At 39.1% G+C, this 19473-nt stretch overlaps 1 protein-coding gene across 2 annotated transcripts in view; it reads right to left on the bottom strand.

Annotated features, from left to right (window-relative positions):
* pde6a (phosphodiesterase 6A, cGMP-specific, rod, alpha) overlaps nt 1-19473 on the bottom strand; it is a 144842-nt gene that overhangs the window by 89523 nt on the left and 35846 nt on the right. The window lies entirely within an intron of this gene.

The following is a 19473-nucleotide window of genomic DNA, read 5'->3' as shown; positions in this document are numbered from 1 at the left end:
TTCATATTAGGGATGGATTTTATGATGAGAGCCTCAATAACCATGCACATACCGACAAGAACAGTTTTTATTGATGACAGTCTCTGTCCTGCCTTGGATGAAAATGAGGAACACAACCTTGAACTGTTTCCTGTTGAACAGACTGTTATGTCTCTGAACATTTTGTCTGACACCATGGAGTCGAAAGTGGCTGAGGCGAGCCTAGCGGAAAAGCAAAAGTCAGATCTATATGATCTTCTTTCCCGCCACAGCTCCACTTTTGATGGACACCTTGGACACACTTCAATGGCAGAACATGTGATAAATACCGGAACCGAGAAGCCCATAAATCTTCCTCCCTATCGCTCATCTCCAACCAAAAAGCGGCTGATTGAGGATCAAGTGCGACAAATGCTGGAGGACAACATAATCGAACCCTCTACCAGTCCGTGGGCTGCTCCAGTGGTTATTGTGAATAGACCTGGTTCTGATCCAAGATTCTGTGTGGACTATAGAGGTTTAAACCAAGTCACACAAAAGGACTCTTATCCATTACCACGAATTGACGAATCCCTCGACTTTCTGGCTAGAGGAAAGTACATTTCAACCCTGGATTTGGCTCGAGGGTATTGGCAAGTCGCTGTTTCGGAGGAGTCCCGACCAAAAACGGCTTTTGTGTCTCACTGTGGCCTCTACCAGTTCCGTGTGCTGCCGTTCGGCTTATGCAATGCGCCGGCGACTTTTCAAAGGCTCATGAATTCTGTGTTAGCAGGCCTGATCTACAAAACATGTGCGGTGTACCTTGATGACATCGTGGTGGCATCTCCCTCATTCGAGCAGCACTTGAAAGATTTGGAGGAGGTCCTGAACAGACTGGAAGCAGCTGGCCTCACCTTAAAACTGAAAAAGTGTCAGTTCTGTCTGAGTGAGTTTACATTTTTGGGTTATCGCATCACACCTGCAGGCATAAAACCTGACCATGATAAAATCAAAGCTGTCATTGATTTCCAGCCACCATCCACAGTGAAACAGGTCAGACAGTTCCTGGGACTGACTGGTTATTATCGGCGCTTTGTCAAGGATTATGCCCGGCATGCTGACCCACTCCATAAGCTCACACAGAAAGACACTGTTTTTCATTGGGATGACAAATGTCAGCAAGCCATGAATGTTTTGAAAGACCGAATCACATCAGCCCCTGTGTTAAGATTCCCGGACTTTGCTAGGCCCTTCTATGTTCATGTTGATGCCTGTGATCTAGGACTGGGCGCTGCTTTGATGCAAAAGGATGAAGAAGGCCGTGATATTGTGGTCTCGTATGCGAGTCGTTCTCTACACAAGGCTGAAAAACCATACTCAACCCCTGAAAAAGAATGTTTGGCCGTCATTTGGGCTCTGGAACACTTCAGGCCATATGTTGAGGGCCTTCACGTGACTGTTTTCACAGACCACAACAGCCTTAGGTGGCTTATGTCTCGCCCAAACCCCTCTGGCCGGCTGGCTAGATGGTCTTTGAGACTGCAAGACTTTGACTTTTCAATCGTCCACAAGCCAGGACAACACAATGCAGTTCCTGATGCTCTTTCCAGGAATCCCCTGCCAAATCAAAGTGACATGCCCACTGATATCCTGCCAGAACATGCTGTTATAGGCAGTTTGGACCTCCGTTCCTTGCCCCCAGTGTTATTGTCGGATCGTTCGCACGTGAGGCAGCTGCAAATGGACGACCCTGTGACGGGTCCACTCCTCAGGGACATTGAATCAGACTCATCGGTTCAAATGGACAGGGAATGCCAAGAACAATATACTGTCTATGACAGTTTGCTGTATTACAGGGACCGAAAGCCTGTATGCAGTTTACATCCATTAAAAGAACTTAAACTTTTTGCCCCAACATCTCTTCGTGGCACCCTGCTGAGCTATTTCCATGACCACCCCACTGCTGGCCACCTGGGTGTTTCCAAAACATTAATGAGACTACGACACAGGTTCTTTTGGCCTGGCATGGCAGGTGATGTCAAACGCTATGTCACTTCTTGCTCGGTATGCCAACTCACAAAACCAAGTCAACAAAAGCAAGCTGGTCTCATGGTCCCTATTGTGCCCAAGAAACCCTGGGAATACACAGGAGTGGACTTTGTGGGTCCCTTGCCACGCACTCAGTCAGGAAATGCTTATTTGCTGGTGTTTGTGGACTATTTTTCTAAGTGGATTGAGGTGTGTGCAGTTAGAGAGGCCACCGCTCGGGTTGCAGCTAGCAAGTTCTTGAGTGAAATATTTGCTAGGCATGGTAGCCCCACCTATCTCATTTCGGACAGAGGCTCTCCTTTTGTTAGTGAGCTGTTTGAGCACACTGTGTCAGCTCTAGGCTCAGCACACAGGCTTACTACAGCCTATCACCCGCAAACAAATGCGACAGAGCGTGTGAACAGGACACTTAAAACAGCTATCCGTGCCTATGTGAATGACAAACACACCGCTTGGGACAGGTTTCTCCCACAAATCTGTTTTGCACTTCGCACAGCCCCGCATGACAGCACGGGTCTTAGCCCATCCATGATGTTGTATGGTCGTGAGCTGGACACGCCTCTCGACCTAATCATTCAACCAAGCGCTGATGGACTGGATGATCCAGATGTGCAATATCCAGAGACTCTGAGAGCCACCCTCAGGGATGCTCATCACCACGCCAGGGCTGCGCTAGATCTCAGCCACAAAAGACAGAAACACTACTACGACTTGAGACGTCGCGATTCTGCTTTTGGGATTGGTGATCTTGTTCGAGTAAAGTCTCACCCAAGATCGGATGCTTTGGCTAATTTTACAGCTAAACTGGCACCGCTGTTCAAAGGCCCCTTCCGTGTCAGTCAGAAACTCAGCGACGTGAACTACAGACTGATCGATGTTGAAACTGGAGCCGATGCTGGAGTTTTCCATGTTGTGAACATGCAACCTTTCCATACTTGGGACTCTGCCAGCTGCAAAAAGACTGCCAGTGCAGCTGCACAGGTGGATCACATGGACGATGAACTTGAAGACGGTTCCCCTCAGACTGACGCCAGCCTTGACCTCCCTCCAGGTGACGTGTTATGTGATGTGCCGAATGATATTCGCTACTCACAGGAGCCTCAAGGGGTCGGTGAGACCCACGCTGAGGAGACTGAGTCTGGCCAAGCTTCAGGATGGGATGGACATTACAATCTGAGAGCCCGACGTCATCCCAGGATCACGACTGGTTGGTCAGATCATAAATGGACAAATATTTACCATACTGACAGGCTTGACAGGATGTAAGGTTATATTTGTTCAGGTTAATGCATGCCCGTGATTTTCGGTTAGATGTGTTATGTTGGAATTTTTGCTGTAAGAAAAGAAATTCTGATACCATGGGTTGATGTTGGTTTTGTTGTCAACCGTAGTCACTTAGGAAGAATTTTGTTTGTCCCTTAATTGTTCTTTAGAAGGGTTATGTTCATAAAACAAAGAAGAATTCCACACTGATTTTACGTTTGATTTTTGGAACCTGAGCTGACTTTGTGTTATGGTTATCCACGGATATGTATACCGGTATCAATTTATACCTGCCCCCTGTGTAACTGCAGTTTTACGGCTATGTGTTGCTTGGTTAAATTCTGTACGGGTGTCTATAGTCGTGTGCGGCTGAGGACAGCCTTTGTTTACCTGGGGGGCATATGTAACAGTTATTATACTGCTTAGTTCCTTGTTATGAATAGGTATCACCATAAGGGGGCGCCTATTCCCCCTCTCTTTGTTTTGTAAGAGGGACAGAGTAAGAACTAGTCTCTTCCGTGTACGTAGAGATTATGAGTGACAATAAAGAAGAGGTGTGGAAAACTTTAATAGTGCATCCTGCTGTTTTGAGTTAGAGTGGCTAATCCCATTACTAACTCCTACCGTCTCCCACCGCACCGTCACAACCTCAATACTGCAACATGATTGGCTTGAGATGTTTTTGTTTCGGACACAAACGTTTGAAGCCAGAGCCGTACAAGATGGATTCTCGTGTGCTTGTGAACGCACAAATACCATGAGAACTCAACTTGCAGGAAAGGTAAACTCTAATTACTTCAGAAAGCAAATTCAATCAGTCAAAACAATCCCTTGGCAAAAATCTCTGCAACACATCTCACAGTGCAATCCCCAGTTCATTTGTATTAGAGATGAGCTTCACAGTACCTAGGCATGTTTACATGTTATTCTGTACATTAGACATGGTGGAAATAGCAACCTAGATTTTCTTTCAATGTGTATGTGTGTGTTGCAGGGAGCTACCCCGGGCTAAAACCATTACGAGCTGTTTAGAGAAATACCCCAACCAAAGACACTTCCTGCTGCCAAACTGGCCGTGAAATACGCCTTCCAGACAGCCACCAACATTTAGAGCTTTGCTGAAAGAAACAGGCTTCAGATTCGCACCCAAGCAGAACACAAAATTACTCCCACATTGCAGCATTAAACCTTTAAATGGCTTCACTCTGAATTTGAGCACACTGATGCTTCAAAAGAAAAAAAAATGGGTGTCACAATCAGTTCGCCTGCCAGCAAATTTCTGAAAAGCTTCTGCTAAGCTTTTGTCCGGATGCATGTCACGTGGCTGTATTCACGGTAATCTGTAATCACATTATGTAACTATTGAGATATGAGCATTATGAGTGTTTTATTAATTAAATAACCCCTGCCTTGACAGTGTGTTAATGTGTAGTGCTATCTATTTAACACTGCAACAAAACCCAAGTGATCCTGATAAAGTGATTTGTAAAGTTCTGTTAGAGCCAACCAAACGGAAAAAAAGGACAACTGACCCAGTAAATCCTGCAGAATCAAGTTTAATCCTGCAGTTACCACTCTGTGCATTTGTCACTCTTACAGATTTCAGATAAACTCAAACTCTTGAGAGGAAAAATAGTGGCAGTTGGGCTGGTGTTGGTGGTCCACCATTGGACATTCAACTGAAAACTTAAAACGGCAGGAGTCTGGTAACAATGACTAGGAGAGTCTGATGAAAAGCTGGGGTTGAGTTTTTTTTTTTTTTTTAAAGCCGCATGCTTTTAAGGTAGTTCAGGTCAGCATGTTTAATAAAACCAATTAGAAAAGTGTGCATTGTGAAGCTGAGGGGGAAAATTCATCAAGTAAATTCACATTTTTGTAATTGGGCTAATACGATCATAATCGTATTTAATTGTGTTTACTCAAGAATTATTTGTCAGTTGCTTATTATTGTTGTTTAGGTCTTGTCATACAAGTTTACTCCTTTGTGTTGAGTTTCCGATTCCCTGTATTTGTACTCTCTGCATATTGTAGCTTAGACTCATATGTCAGTGTGAGACCTTTTCCTTTTGGTCTCTCTGTGTTCTCTCTGTCTTTATTAATCTGCTTCCCTCAGCTTACCTGCTCTGTCCCCTCCCCTAGCTGTCCCTCTGCTTAGATTCACCAGGTTTTGATGTTACTCTTCACTCCTCCTCAGTGTTTAAGCTCCCTGGTTTTCAGTGTGCTTTGCCACCTTGTTTTTGGTCATTATCATTAAAACCTTCAACTCACCCTGCTGAACCCCCCACCCCCACTACCACCTGCAACACCACCAAATGATGACTTCATCATGGCAGTAGTTAGTGAACATGTTATATTAGAAACCAAGGTAAGATTTTGTTGATAGCAAATGAAATCGAAGGAGGACAAATTGAGCATGTTTAGGGTCAGATAGGGAAAATTATATCAAAGCATCTCCATCTTGAGAGGATTTTCCTTGTCTGCACTGATCCATTTCTATCAAAGGTGGCCCAAGGAAGGATACTGGGGAACTATTAACGGTCCTGGAAAGCCATGGTTCACTGATGTAAGTGGAGAGTGAAAGCAGGCTCTTGTGGTCCAAATCAACAGATCAGCTACGAGAGGTTTAAGCTGGCTCTGAGAGAAATGTGTCAGAAAACAGAGTGCATCACAGTTGGTTTCATACAGTGCCAGCAACTTACAGAACCTAAATAATCTGCTGCAAACCTCTTTGTGCCAGATACCACAGTACATGTTTGGGGCTCTACTGGAGTCCACACCTGGACGGAGGCAGGGCTGTGTTGGTAGGAAAAGGGGGACTAATACACTATTAGGTAGGTGGTTGTAAAATGATGGTTCATATGAGAAAAACTGAAACCTGGAACTCAGAGAGATGGATTTGCCAAAATAACCAAAGTCCATACTTCATTCTTCTGGAGTAAAACAGTGAAAGCAAAGTACCATCATATGTCTACATGAGCAACGTTTAGAACATAATTTGGTTAGAACACTATGTACAAACACTACGTGCCCTCATTTGGAGCCCATATTTAATTTAATACTTGGATCAAATGAAGCTCCAAAGCAGGACATGTGGCTTGATCCATACAGTGTTTATCCACGGCTTTATTTGTACACAGCTGAGCCAACAGACCAACTGGCAGAGCAGGAGACAGGACGCAGATTTGTTTAATGAGGCCAGAGGAGAGACACAGCGAGACAGAAGGCCCGGATCACAAGCAGACTAAACAGTTCTACATATTTCAGGCAGCAATGTGGCAAACATTCATCTTGATGAAGTGCCCCTGATGATGACTGAAAGGGCTGCACAGCAAACTCTGACATCTGACGCTTGATGTGGAGGAGGTGGGAAGTGGAGATGTATGTGTCTATTACAGCGACATTATTCCTAGATGAGTATTATATTTTTTAAGAAAAAAATGATAAAAGAAGATTTTGAATCTAGATATTATAATTACATATTTTGGACTCTAAATGCCACACGGTTACACATTTCCTCTACTTAGCAAGAAACTAGCTCCAGAACTGCATAATGGCAGCAGCGAGTGAGCTAATGTTTTTCATTAAAGCAAATAGCTTGGTTTTACATTATCCTTTTACTACGTTATTGATTCTTTCAGCAGCTGAAATGCAGTCTGTTATTTAGTCAAATGCAAAAACCGTACTATGGAAGAATATTTTGTAATTTCGTTTTTGATATATTAATTATATAAATTATAAATGTTTCATGTATGTAATATTTAAACTACTGTTGTGTTGACACATGCATAATACATAGTTTGTTCTCATTGTCTTAGTTGAATCTATCAAAATGGACAACTGTATTGTTATTTGACATCATAAACAGTGCACAAAAAAGGACACTGTCAAATAGCTTTTTGCTAAAAAGTTGGCATAGAGCAGACCATCACCAGCAGTATTAAGCAGTTTTCTTGTTCTGACAGGTCCTCATCTTAATCTTAAAGACAAGACTTTCAGATAGACCAACACTTGCTGTTTTGCTCTCCTCTTTTGTGCTAGGATCGCTACATAACATGTTGTCTTGAACTGGACTGAAAATGAGTCAACAATTTAATCAACCCCAAGGAAACCCCATTAAAGATGTTCAGGGTCTGAAAAAACTACTCGTCAAGACCCCCTGAACAGATTACAAAAGGAGCGCTGACTGCTTGGAGCCAAAGCAGAAAAAAATGAGGTGTGGTTTAAAGGTTTTCATAGTACAGTCTTTTTCAAATGCTTACACAATTTGCAGATTGTGTAAAGAATTTTTCATTAAAGAACATATGTTTTGAATTGTGACTATACTTTTGAAGGATGAGGGAGGCAGCAGTGCATGACTGCAGCTAAAAAGGCAAGAGGAGAGTGTCCTAAGGGCTTAAGTGGAATTAAACTGAACTTCTCTGGTTTCTTCAAGTTGTTTCACTTGTCAACCAAAAGGGTTCTTCAGTTCTTAACGTGGTTAGAAGTAACAGAGGAAATTATATATCCACAGATTTTAAGCCATTTAGGTTGTTCGGTATCTTGAATGTTACAATGCTATGTCTCTACCACATGCAGGTGCTTTATATTCAGATGGATATGGATCAACTCTACAGTCACACTCCCAGATTACTTTAAATGAGCAATGCCAGTCTACAAATTAAATATCCCAACTGGAGCTATACAGGTTACTCTTACACTGCAGTTAAGGGTTACAGTATTCTTACTAAAGGCTGATCAAAAACCTGTTCACTCCTCTTAACTTCTTGAGCCATGAAAGAAGGAAAGGGTACTTAATAGTTTATCAGCTAAATTACAGCACATATTCTACTGCTTTGCATGCAAATACATTAGCCTAAAAGTTAAATGTTTAGCAATTTCAAAACTATTCTAATATTACATGTAGCAAAATAGAAATTTGTATTTTGATATCGCTGACTAACACATTTATTTGTCCAGCACAGTCATTGTAATCTAAATAAAATCTGTTGTTTTAGTAGCCTCGTTCCTATTGGACAAATATCCATGAACAAACAATGACCTCTGGCCTACAGCTTCAGTGTAAGCTTCTCTTTCATGTCAAGGATACATTTGATGAAAAATCTAAAACCTTTTAGAATAAGTAGTATTTTCTCCCAGATGTGCAAAATTACAGGCAACAAATGCAGGCAAGACAAAATATGCATCCTGCTCAACTTTGCATGACACTACCTAGTCATATAATAATCTGTCTCATGTCAGATTTAATGGAGTTCACTGGTAATCTTCATGGACATTGGCTTTTCAGTCCTCTCATTCAGCTGTATTAACCTTAGGATTAACCTTCTGGAAATGAAACAGCAGAGCTTTTGTCCTTATGTTGTTTGGTCCTTTCATAAAGGAGATTGTCACAGAGTACACGATTAAACAGTAGAAGAGCTCTTGGAGATGCTTAACCAAGGTTGATGGATGGGTCAATAGAGTGGAAAACACAATGGGATAACAATCTGACCAAATGCAACATGGTAGAGAATTTACATCCCCACACATGCCTGAATACAGGATTCAATATAAAACAAACACATTAAAGCAGTAAGACATTATATAAGATCCAATCTATAACTTGGATGTTTTTGTTATTTTTCTTTTCATGTTAACGCAATCCCACAGCATATGACTTCGAAGCTAAGACCAGAAGCCCAGCACTTTAGGGGTTCATCCAGTACTCAGTTATTTTACATTTGAATTTGACCCTCCCTTTTTACATATTTTAAAGTTTTTTATGGTTTAAAACCCAGAATTAGAGCCTCACAAAGTTGGGGGTTCATGTAACACATATCTGATTTTTCCTCATTGGATCACACAAAACTTGAACTTATCACAATCTTGACTCATTTTGAGATTGTGGGGAAAAGCTGAGGCTTCAAGCCATGCAAACAAAGAAGATTTAAAGCCAGACTCCTGAGACAACAGTGCTGACCACTAAACCTGCAATTTGAAATGTAGTACTTAATCCTTAAATAAACTGAACACACAAAAACACCCTGCAACAAGTAACTCTCTTTTAGCCGTTGCTGGTTTTTGTTTGCCGGAGTTGGACCCTCGCACAGACAAAGGGATGCCAGTCTCACGAGTTAGATAATCGATTTAAAGCCTTTTGTATGTTTCCGCTGTTATTTTATTGATTTACAATTGGTGATGAGCTCACAGTATGCTAGATTGGAGCCAAAGACTTGAGGTTAAAATAACTGTTTATGAAAGTATTTCTAGAAACCACGTGGTGAAATTCTAACATATCTGTTTTCTAACCAGTGGTCTTACTGTCAACCTCTACCTGTACAGGTCGATGTTGAACATCCTTTTTTCTTCCTTTGATTAGCCCTCTGTCCACCTGCTCTAGTGAATGCCTCAGATTCTTTTGGTCTTCCTCATTCAGTCTGAGGTTCCCTAATCCAGGGGTTGTCAAACATTTCCATGCCATGGCCCCCTAAACAGCATTTTAGGGGGCACACTTTTGCAATAAACACCTTTTATGTAACTCTGTGCCTGGCTGAATTTTGGATTCGCATGCACTGACCGTTACAATCTTATCATCTCAATAAGATATATTAATATTATATTTTATAATCGTACAATATTTTCAATATATTTCAAAATGATTTAAAAATTATTTTTTTATGATAATTAGAAAAAATATATATAATATGTTCAATTATATATCTTTTTTATTTTTACTATTTATTTCTTATTATTCCTCCAATTTCCTGAGAACCCCCCTAGCGCCCCACTTTGAAAAACCCTGCTTCAACCACATAGTTTTTAATAAGTATTATAAATACAGTCCACAACTCTTTGAAAAAGCGTACTATTTTCTTTATCCTTGCTAGATACTCAAAACAATTCATTTGACCTCAAATTGATTTAAAAGCCACCAACAAAACAACAAAAATTGCTTGTCAGAGAAAAGAAGTGGGGGACTTCGCCAAGTAAACCCCAATGTGTTGCATTTTTGCTGCCTAGGAGGAGTTTTGCAAAAACATAAATAAAGCTGAAATGTTCTACAGTGAAAATCATAAAAATCTTTACAAAAGAATAAAGAATTTTAGGAGTTAAGGGTTATTATTCCCTACACTTAATGTTGTGTTAGAAAATAAAACAAACTATCTCACATTTTGTAGGCAGAGCTCTAAAGTTCCCAAGATCTGAATACACTCAAACATCACAATCAGAAAGCTTTTTAGTGTTTTCTGTCCATTTTTTTTTTTTTTACCATCGTATTGTTAGGTGTGTGTTGTTGACGAAGAAAACCTTTAAAAGACACCAAGTTAACTCCGTCAGTCACACACTACTTGAGACAAGGGCACCATACTGAAAAACCAGCTCACATCCTGCTGTGATGCTGACGATAGGGAAGGAGGGGAACGGTGAGTACAAATGACTCGAGTTCAAGAAGACAAAAAATTACACAAGATGGCAGAAGATAAGTGAAAAGCAGTTTGCCTGTAGCACAGCAACACAATGGAAAAATATTTTTTTTGACAGCTTGACAACTTCTTAGACATTTGAGGAAAATAAAAACATTTATAGTTTACGCCAGAAGTGTTTGCAGTGGTTTGTCTTTCACATATCGAAACAAAAGTTAGCTGGAAAGATGTCTTCATAGTAAAATAAATTAGATGAAGGATGAATTAAGCTTTATTCCAAGGCCTTGCAAAAATAAAGGATCTGAATTTTTCACATTTTATCATATTACACCCACAATCCGGAATGTATATTCGTTGTGATACTATGTCATAAAGTGACACAAAGTAGTAAGTAAATGGTAAAGTTGATGTAAAATGATCTTTGTTCATCCCCCCCCCCCTCAAGAAAATGCAAATAAAAAATATGATACCCTTAAATAAAATGTGTAGAAACAACTGATCATCTGATTAGGTTAACTATTCAGCTATTGTCTGATGTTAACTGTAGGATTTGTACAGTAAACCCACGGTTCAGTCCTGAGGTAGTAATTGTTTCAGAGTATGGGATGATCACTGCTTGTTATAAAAGTGTTGAAGTGTAATGGTTCAGATTTATGTCATGAATTGCCTGGGATTCATTTTGTTTTCATGTCTCCAAGTTCTTCCTGCCATGACTTTCTGTTAAATCCGCCTCAATCTCTCTGTTTTACTTTATCAATCAGCACTTGATAAGCTCTCCCCAATATCTGCCTTTCAGGAAAATTGTAGACCGCCTTGTGCCAACAGTAGTTCAGCATTCTTTTCTCGCTTTCATCTGCGTCCTTGTGATCAACCTAGGTCATGACGATGGATTATCCCTTCATTGTGTTGCCGATGATGGATCTCTACAGCCTGCCGAGTATTGGACACCAACCTCTGTTCCGACTCCTGACCACCAATTCACGCCTAAACCTTCCGCTAAGTAGTACAACATATGGCCTTTTTGTAAATGCCCAGCGCCAGAATATGACCGCATCTTTGGATTTTGCATTGCGGCTTTGTTTGTATAGTCTTACGGTGTCTGAGACACCCCTGGCAGAACATTGTACAGACTGAAGAGGAGTGTTGAAGGACGCCTTTCCACAGTCTGCCTCTCTTGCCAGAAGGTCAGGCTGTTTCCCATTTTCTATTGCAAAAAAAATCATGTGCCTTCCCATGGCTAGTCTGCATGGTTACTAAATTACACCCTAAACCTAGCAGTTCTTCTGGGTTCTTCATTTTTCTGCCAATAAGTGTAAATATTTACTTTTAGATGATTGAAAACTTAAAAAGAAGGTGTCTGGCTTCAAGGTGCACGCAAGGTACCAATATAAGTATAATTTTACATAGCTTACTAACTTTCTAGGATTACTTTTATTTGATGATCTTTGAAGCCACAGTGTTTACTCTCGAATCAAAGCCCAGAAACCTAAAAGAATGAACTTAAACTTTAGACTTAGTATAAGCAGCTTTGTTGACAAGAGGCGCATTTAGGAATTAAGGAAGGAAAACTTTTAGAAAATGTAATCTTTCTAGCAATTTTTTCCATCTCACCTGTTTGGTGAGTCTGGAGCAACGTCAGAAAGCATTAGATAGACCTAAGCGATTTATTGCCGAGGCCAAAGAAACCAATCTGTGGCAGATAAACTGAGAAAAGAGAAATGCCAAAGGAATGCCGCAGCATAGATCTATGCTATTATCCCAGGGGTTCAGAACCCAGAACATTTTATATATGACCTGAGGCAGAAAGTTTTCCACCTTTTTCAAAACTTCACACAAAATGTTTTTTTTTTCAAAACAGCTTTGAGGCTGAACTTGGTAAATCCAAAAGAGCCTTAGCAGCTGGAAATATGAAGTAAAAAGTTGGATGAAAAGACCATGGTTAATTAGCTGAATTTGTAATTCAGCCTGTCTCCATCAGCATAACTTCTCACTGCTCCACGGGTCTCCCGCATTTAAAGCTTTACTGCGCATGGAGAGTGCTGATTAGTGTATTTACACAGTTGAAGCTTTAGTCGTTTCATTCCCCCCAAGACAGTTGTAGGTAGTTACTCCTTTTCTGCAGCCAGACAATTTTCACTCCACTGAAATCTTATACCTTGTAACAAATCCATGCTGAGCTGATATACAGGCAAAATCTAAAGAAATTGTATTGCAGCATCCTTAAACCTAAACAGCTGATTATTTCTGAAACAGCATCATTTTACTATTCCAAAATGTTGTTGCATTGTTTTTTTTTTCTTCTGTTCTCATAAAGTTGTCCAATCACCGTTCTTCTGTTTTAAATGTAATGAAGAGGTTTAGGCTGTGTGGACAAACCTGCCATACCTTTTTTAAAAGGTCCGGGCTCTTTATGAGCTCTCTAGCTAGACACTATATTCAGCACAGACTTGAAAATAGCTCCAATCTATACCCTACACCAATAATATATGACACATTGTGTTACTTTGACCAGGAGAACCTTGAGTAGGATCAATGTACTGAAAAGTGCATCCTTAGAGGCTTCAGTTTGAGCCTTTGGAGTTAGACAGGCTGAGAAAAAAGGCTTCACATGTTTTAAAACAAGATCTTGGCTTTGCTTAGTTTGGATTGTGTAGATTTCAGAAAAAGTCAATTGGACATTGTTTGTTCTGTAATTAATTAAAAACACGAAACAAAAGCAGATGAGAATCCTGAACAATTGAGAGGCTAAAACATTTGTAAGAGGTCACTCCTCTCAGCCTGAGCTGCTGGTCAGCATATAAAACACCACAGCCCCTCCACATCTTCCTCATTAATAATAATTTAATGACAGCCAACCTCCCTCACAGAGCAGTGTGGAAAATCAGCAGATTTTGCACAATGGTGCTTAGTTCAAACAAACAAAAAATATTATTTGGTCTCAGAAATCCAATATGCGAAAAGACCAAATAAAAGACCAAAAAAAAGTAGAATATATTTTAAAACCATGGGTTTATGATGGAGTACAGCATAAGCGCACAGATATATCAAATATTAAAACCAAGTCAGCTTGTTAGTTGTAAAAGTTACATATTATACAGATTGATCACACGTAGGGATTTATTTCAATAACCAATTCCAATATTTATGGCATACAATTAATAAAAGCCAAATGTTTAGTTTCTCAGAAATGTATAATCTTATTTAAGACAAACAGAAAAAAGGTTTTTATGACAGAAACATTGCCAATCCACTTGCGGCACCGCTTTAATTGTGGCTTTCAGCTCATCTGCATCTTTTTCTTGTGTCTTATCTTCCATTTAAAAAGATACCGCTTGGATTTCTAATGGGGTTTAACTCTGGTTAGTACCAGTACCTCAGCAACACCATGGTCATTAAAACTGGAACTTTGCATCAGACCAATGCAAGTGATTTCTATCACACAAATGTTATGCTATGGTTATGTTACAGCCTATAATCAGAGGGAAGACTGCTGTCTACAGTGTCATTGACACCCCCCAGTGGATGGTGTTAACGACGTTCATTGATGATAAGCCACTAAAGGCCAACGCTGAAGACACTGGTTAAAAAAGTTGGTCATATTAAAGGCCAGTTTGAAGGGTAGGAAAAAGCTAGAGAGCAAAAGTTGCTCAAGTCACAATGATAATCACAGCCTTGAAAGGATTGACTGTTTAAAACATTAGGAGGGATTCCCAATGTGGGTACTGAATCTGGAGTCAGTGATTCAGGAGCTACTTTACATGCTAGTATCAAGGAAATGGGTATTCACTGTGACATTCCTCTTCAAGAGGCAACACGAGAAGCATCTAACCAAGGTTACAGAGAAAATGGACGTGACAATTGCTTATTTGGCCAAAGCCCTCATTTTTTATTAAGAGCTAATTTTATATTTTATATAAAAATCAAGACCCTTGTTACAGGATCATTTGGCAAATGACCACACTGTCAATCAAACCAGTATCTCATTAAATGAATGTTGTTTGACCATGCCTGATTGACTATCAAATTCACCTACCTTAAATATATATATTGTAAAAAGTCCAGTTTTCATTTTTGAATTACATTTCTGAAATATGTTCTATTTCTTTAATTTGCCTTATATTTATATTTTCTCTATCATGAAAGGTGCTGTGGTTCTGTGTTTGTTTATGCCTCTCTACTGACTGATTGTAAAGAACTGAAAATATATATATTCGGTTTCACCATGTATTATAACACAGTAAGTAATAAAAAAAAATTATTTTAACCTGACTTATTGAATGTGTTGTTACTAATACCTTAAATGTGGGCATCAATCTACCTTTGCAGTTCAGAAATGGTTTTGTGAAACAAATATTAAATATTCTTAAAATAATTTTTGGTCCTCTGCATTTTTATAGAAATAGTCAGTAAATGACAGTAATGTAAAACTACAATAATGTATTATTAGGAAAAAACACAATTGGTGGTTTTCCTACAACCACTATACTATATGTCCAAAATATATGTGTTTCATGGTTTCTCTCTAAAAATGTTTCACATCTAAGAAATTGACATTTCATCTAAAAGAAAGAACAAATTGAAAAGGTTAATTGGGTATCAGAAATCTTTTCAAAAAACTATACCAGCCTGTAAAGAGGAAAACAGCAAACATGCTGTTATTATCTATGTTCTTATCTTGCTCTTAAACACAAACATAATAACATGCACAATTTCCATTCCTTTCACTCGGATTAATGTTGTAAATTGCTGAAATTGAAAGTACCTGCGTAGTCCTGAAATGTTTATTTCAATATTGCTCCACCATGCATACTGTTTGTTTTGTGCTGTAATGTGTCCATGGCTTCAGGGTTTGCATATAAATTACAATGCAAAAGCAAAGAAAACGCAATATTGCATATAATAATACATTATGAGTCAGTAGGTAAGACAGAACCTGCATTCATAAATTAATATAAATAAATGAACAAGCAATTGGAGTTTTTCTCTAAGTTTGTTCCCTTGCAGTTACCAATAAGAAACAAATGCAGTCCTAAAGCCATGGAAGGACAATACTATCACCTTTTCTAAAAAACTGCTTCCAATAATGGATTGGAGTCAGCACTTGCTTAACATTCTTCTTTCAGTTATTGTGGCTTTTACCACGTCCAATAGCAGACAAATTAATACTAATGCATTTAACAGTAGTTGGATTGGAACTGGATAAATGGTACTGAATGATTTTTGTCATTTATACATTGGAATGGTTTATTGCTAGGAATTTTTAGTAGATAATCCATAACTTCATATATTCTAAATAAGTAAATCAGATGTATATCCGTATTTATGAGTCTGGAAATAGCTAAAGGGAAAAGTTACATGTCAGAGCAATATCTAAAACATATTAAACTGGAACTGTGGCATACAAGGCTGAATAGAGTCCTGAGTTTATCTCACCTCCACACACAGTGAGCGTTATGGTAAGAAAGGCAAAACGTATCTCCAGAGCTTACTGTTGAAAATACTGTAAACAGTGACATCTTTTGGTCACTAAGGCTACGTTCACACTGCAGGGCTTAATGCTCAATTCCGATCTCTTTGTGAAATCGGATTTTTTTGCGTGTCCGTTCACATTTCCAAATATATGCGACTTGTATGTGATCTCCTTTGTGAACTGAATGCGTTCAACCTAAGTGTCCCGCATGCGCACTAGAGGAAGCGATGACGTCACACGTAGCAAGTGTCCTCAGTGTTTGCGGAAGTAAACATGGATTATAATGCTGGCGCGCATTTTGCGGTCATTAATTTATTTTCTAAGCGGAGCTTTCCCTCCATTGACTGCTCTCCTCATTGTAGTCCGCTATGGGTGTCGTCTTTCTTCCCGCTTCTGCATAGCAGGACGCAGAATAGTGACGTTTGCCGACGTGTAGGTCGGATAAATGCGACCCGGCCATACAGACACAGGTCGCATTTGAAAAGATCAAATACGTATCGGATTCAGGACCACATATCCAAGCGACCTGGGTCGCATTTGAAAAAATCCGATCTGTGTCATGAAAAGATCAGATACAGGTCGCATATGGGCAAAAAAAATCGGAATTGGGTCACTTCAGGCTGCAGTGTGAACGTAGCCTAAGACTCCAAAATAGGGCTGCCATGAAAATTACATGTGTGGCACATGAAATATAGTTACTTACCAAATATTGGATTCAAGGAGTCCGTTGCCACGGTCATATTGCACACATTAATAATGCAATATGATATATGGTTCAGCTCTAAGCTACAATCACTAATGCTATTTGTATTCCAGCTGGGTGGAAGGCAATAGCTATTTCTGTGCAATCATTACACACATCAGTGCTGTACACTGGGTTTTCTTCCAAAGGTCCTTAGAATCTAGTTAAAGTGCATGGTATCCTAAGCCCATTGAGATATCAGGAAAGCTTAGCTAACCGTTTTCCAGAAAACTGAAATTGTGTCATCATTATGGTATTTTTCACAATACAATGGTCCAAAACATAAAGTCAAATTAAAATCAAACGGTTCACCAAAAAAATGAAATTGTACAATGTATTTACAATAGGGGTTCCAGTAAGAAACCGCAATTGTTGAGAGTAGAATATAGAATTGTGGAGAAACAAGTACAATCAAGTGATTTGAGATAAAGTAACTGCGCATTATGTGAATTTACAGAAATATCAGTAAAAAGCAGAAAGTTTAAACATGACAGACATTTTGCTCACTTTAACTTTTTTTTTAATTTAACCTACTCCTTTCCCCATCATCTTACAACTGAACTATTTTCCTAGCAGGTAGAACACCTTTTTTTGAACCCTATCCTGCATTGCTGAGCAGCACTGAGCAGAACCTCATGTTCTGTTTGTTTCAGAACATTAATCTGGGCTTCTGCCTGGACACCTTCACCAGGGCATCAGGGGGAAATCTGCAGGACTCAAGGGAACACAACGCAACACGGCACATGTGTGTGCTTACGCCATGCAACATCTGGACATACGACCGTCACATCATGAGTGTGTAAGGCGAATTCTCAAAGAAGACGTGCTCATTTTTGCACAGCTCAGGCTGCCCAAGGAGAGCATTAATAAGGCCATGGTTTCTTTGTGTGTGAGAGAGTGTGTGTGCTGTTTTAGTACCAAAATCAGTGTACTGTTGGAACTCATTAGATTATTTCTGGATGGCTGATATCTGCAAAACATCGTTCCTCAGCTAATTGCTTACTTGACAGGAATGACAAGAAATCGCCACACATGTATGCCCCTTGCATGTGTGTTTTACAAACTGACCAGAATAAGGCCATCAGTCAGGGCACAAACTATTTAAATTCACCAACTAGAGTTTCCATTTTTACTTTCTTCAATTATCCTGTTGCTAGATTTTCTTGCCTGAAGGTCCATTTGTTGTGAGCCACATGCTGCAGTTTTGTTCAGATTTGACATTAGGAGCAAACAGTGCTTTATAAAGAGTGGATAAACTCCATATCAGTAGTTAAAATGGGTGATGCAGAAATAACCACCATGGATTATAGTTGAGAATATTCAAATACAGCCTCCGGTTAAACCTCCATGGAAACAAAAAGACAATATTACCGTATAGTGTAAGTGAGCATTTTAACCAGATATTTTTTTTTTTTACATATTCTATAACTCCAAGAATTATTACAATGTATCTCAAATACTAATGTCTATGTACATACTTTTAGCCTCACAGGAAGCGCTTGTCTGGTACACTCATGCAATTGCACTTTATTTATTTTTTTTAACATCGTTCTTTAAAATTATCCATTTGTTGGTGACACATGTTACTGTGGTTCACTGGAGTCATGGCTTTGTTTATTATAGCACAATAAATTACTTTTAAGACCCTTTAACCTACTTCATGATGTCAAACAAGCGCAACTTAAGGCAGTAATGAGGTCTGGACTTATTTTTTCTAACAAATGTGAATCCATGATTTAAAGTATATAATTTTTTTTCACATGGGGTAAGGTTGGTTTGGATAACATTTTTCCCCTTACTGAACATACTAAATACTTTTATACTAAACATTATTTTGATGATCTGAAACATTTACAATTGACAAAAAAAAGTAAAAACAAAACCCTGTAGGGTGGTAAACATGTTTTCATTAGAAAGGAAAAAGGTTCACTTTTAATTTCTTGAATATTCAGGTTTTTTTTGTTCAATAACATTTTGGATTGGCCAAAAGGTCTGCAGTTGTTCAAAAATACAGATAATACTCAAAACTGAAACTAGCTCAGTGAAAGTTTACAAAGTGTGTATAGTGTAGTGTACTTTGAGAAGATGGGAAAAACCTGGATATCATTCTTCTTACACATAAACACCACAAATGAAGCCCACATAACAGTTACCAGATAAAACAGTAAATTAGTTTAAACTCCTTAAAGTTCCAAATTTTCAGTATAGTAAGAGACTATTAGATATAACATCCAATTAGGAGTGCAGTATGCTTAATTAAAAGAAAAGCTCAGGAACTGAATGAAACAGCACGACAACCTTTGTGCCCTACAGCCCAGACTGCCACAGCATGTTTCACAGTACACTGATAATACTTCATAACAGTTTTCCTTAAAATAGAAAAAAAAAGGAATGAAACCATTGTGCTTTTCCACTGCTGATTTGAAGCTTATTATTTCTTGTTGGCTAACCTGGCCAGCATGCTTGTCTGGGTACATGAGGGTCACCTACAATAACAAAAGAGTTTTTTTCTTTCACTATTTCCCAGCAGAACCTTTATATTGACAATGTTTTAACTTCACCTCTATTTCAGCCTTCCATGAAAATAGAAC

This window comes from Fundulus heteroclitus, chromosome 23, assembly GCF_011125445.2.
Source record: "Fundulus heteroclitus isolate FHET01 chromosome 23, MU-UCD_Fhet_4.1, whole genome shotgun sequence".
Classification (NCBI taxonomy): Eukaryota; Metazoa; Chordata; class Actinopteri; order Cyprinodontiformes; family Fundulidae; genus Fundulus; species Fundulus heteroclitus.
Note: the sequence above shows the minus strand (reverse complement) of the source record. Positions and strands in the feature narration are given on the sequence as shown.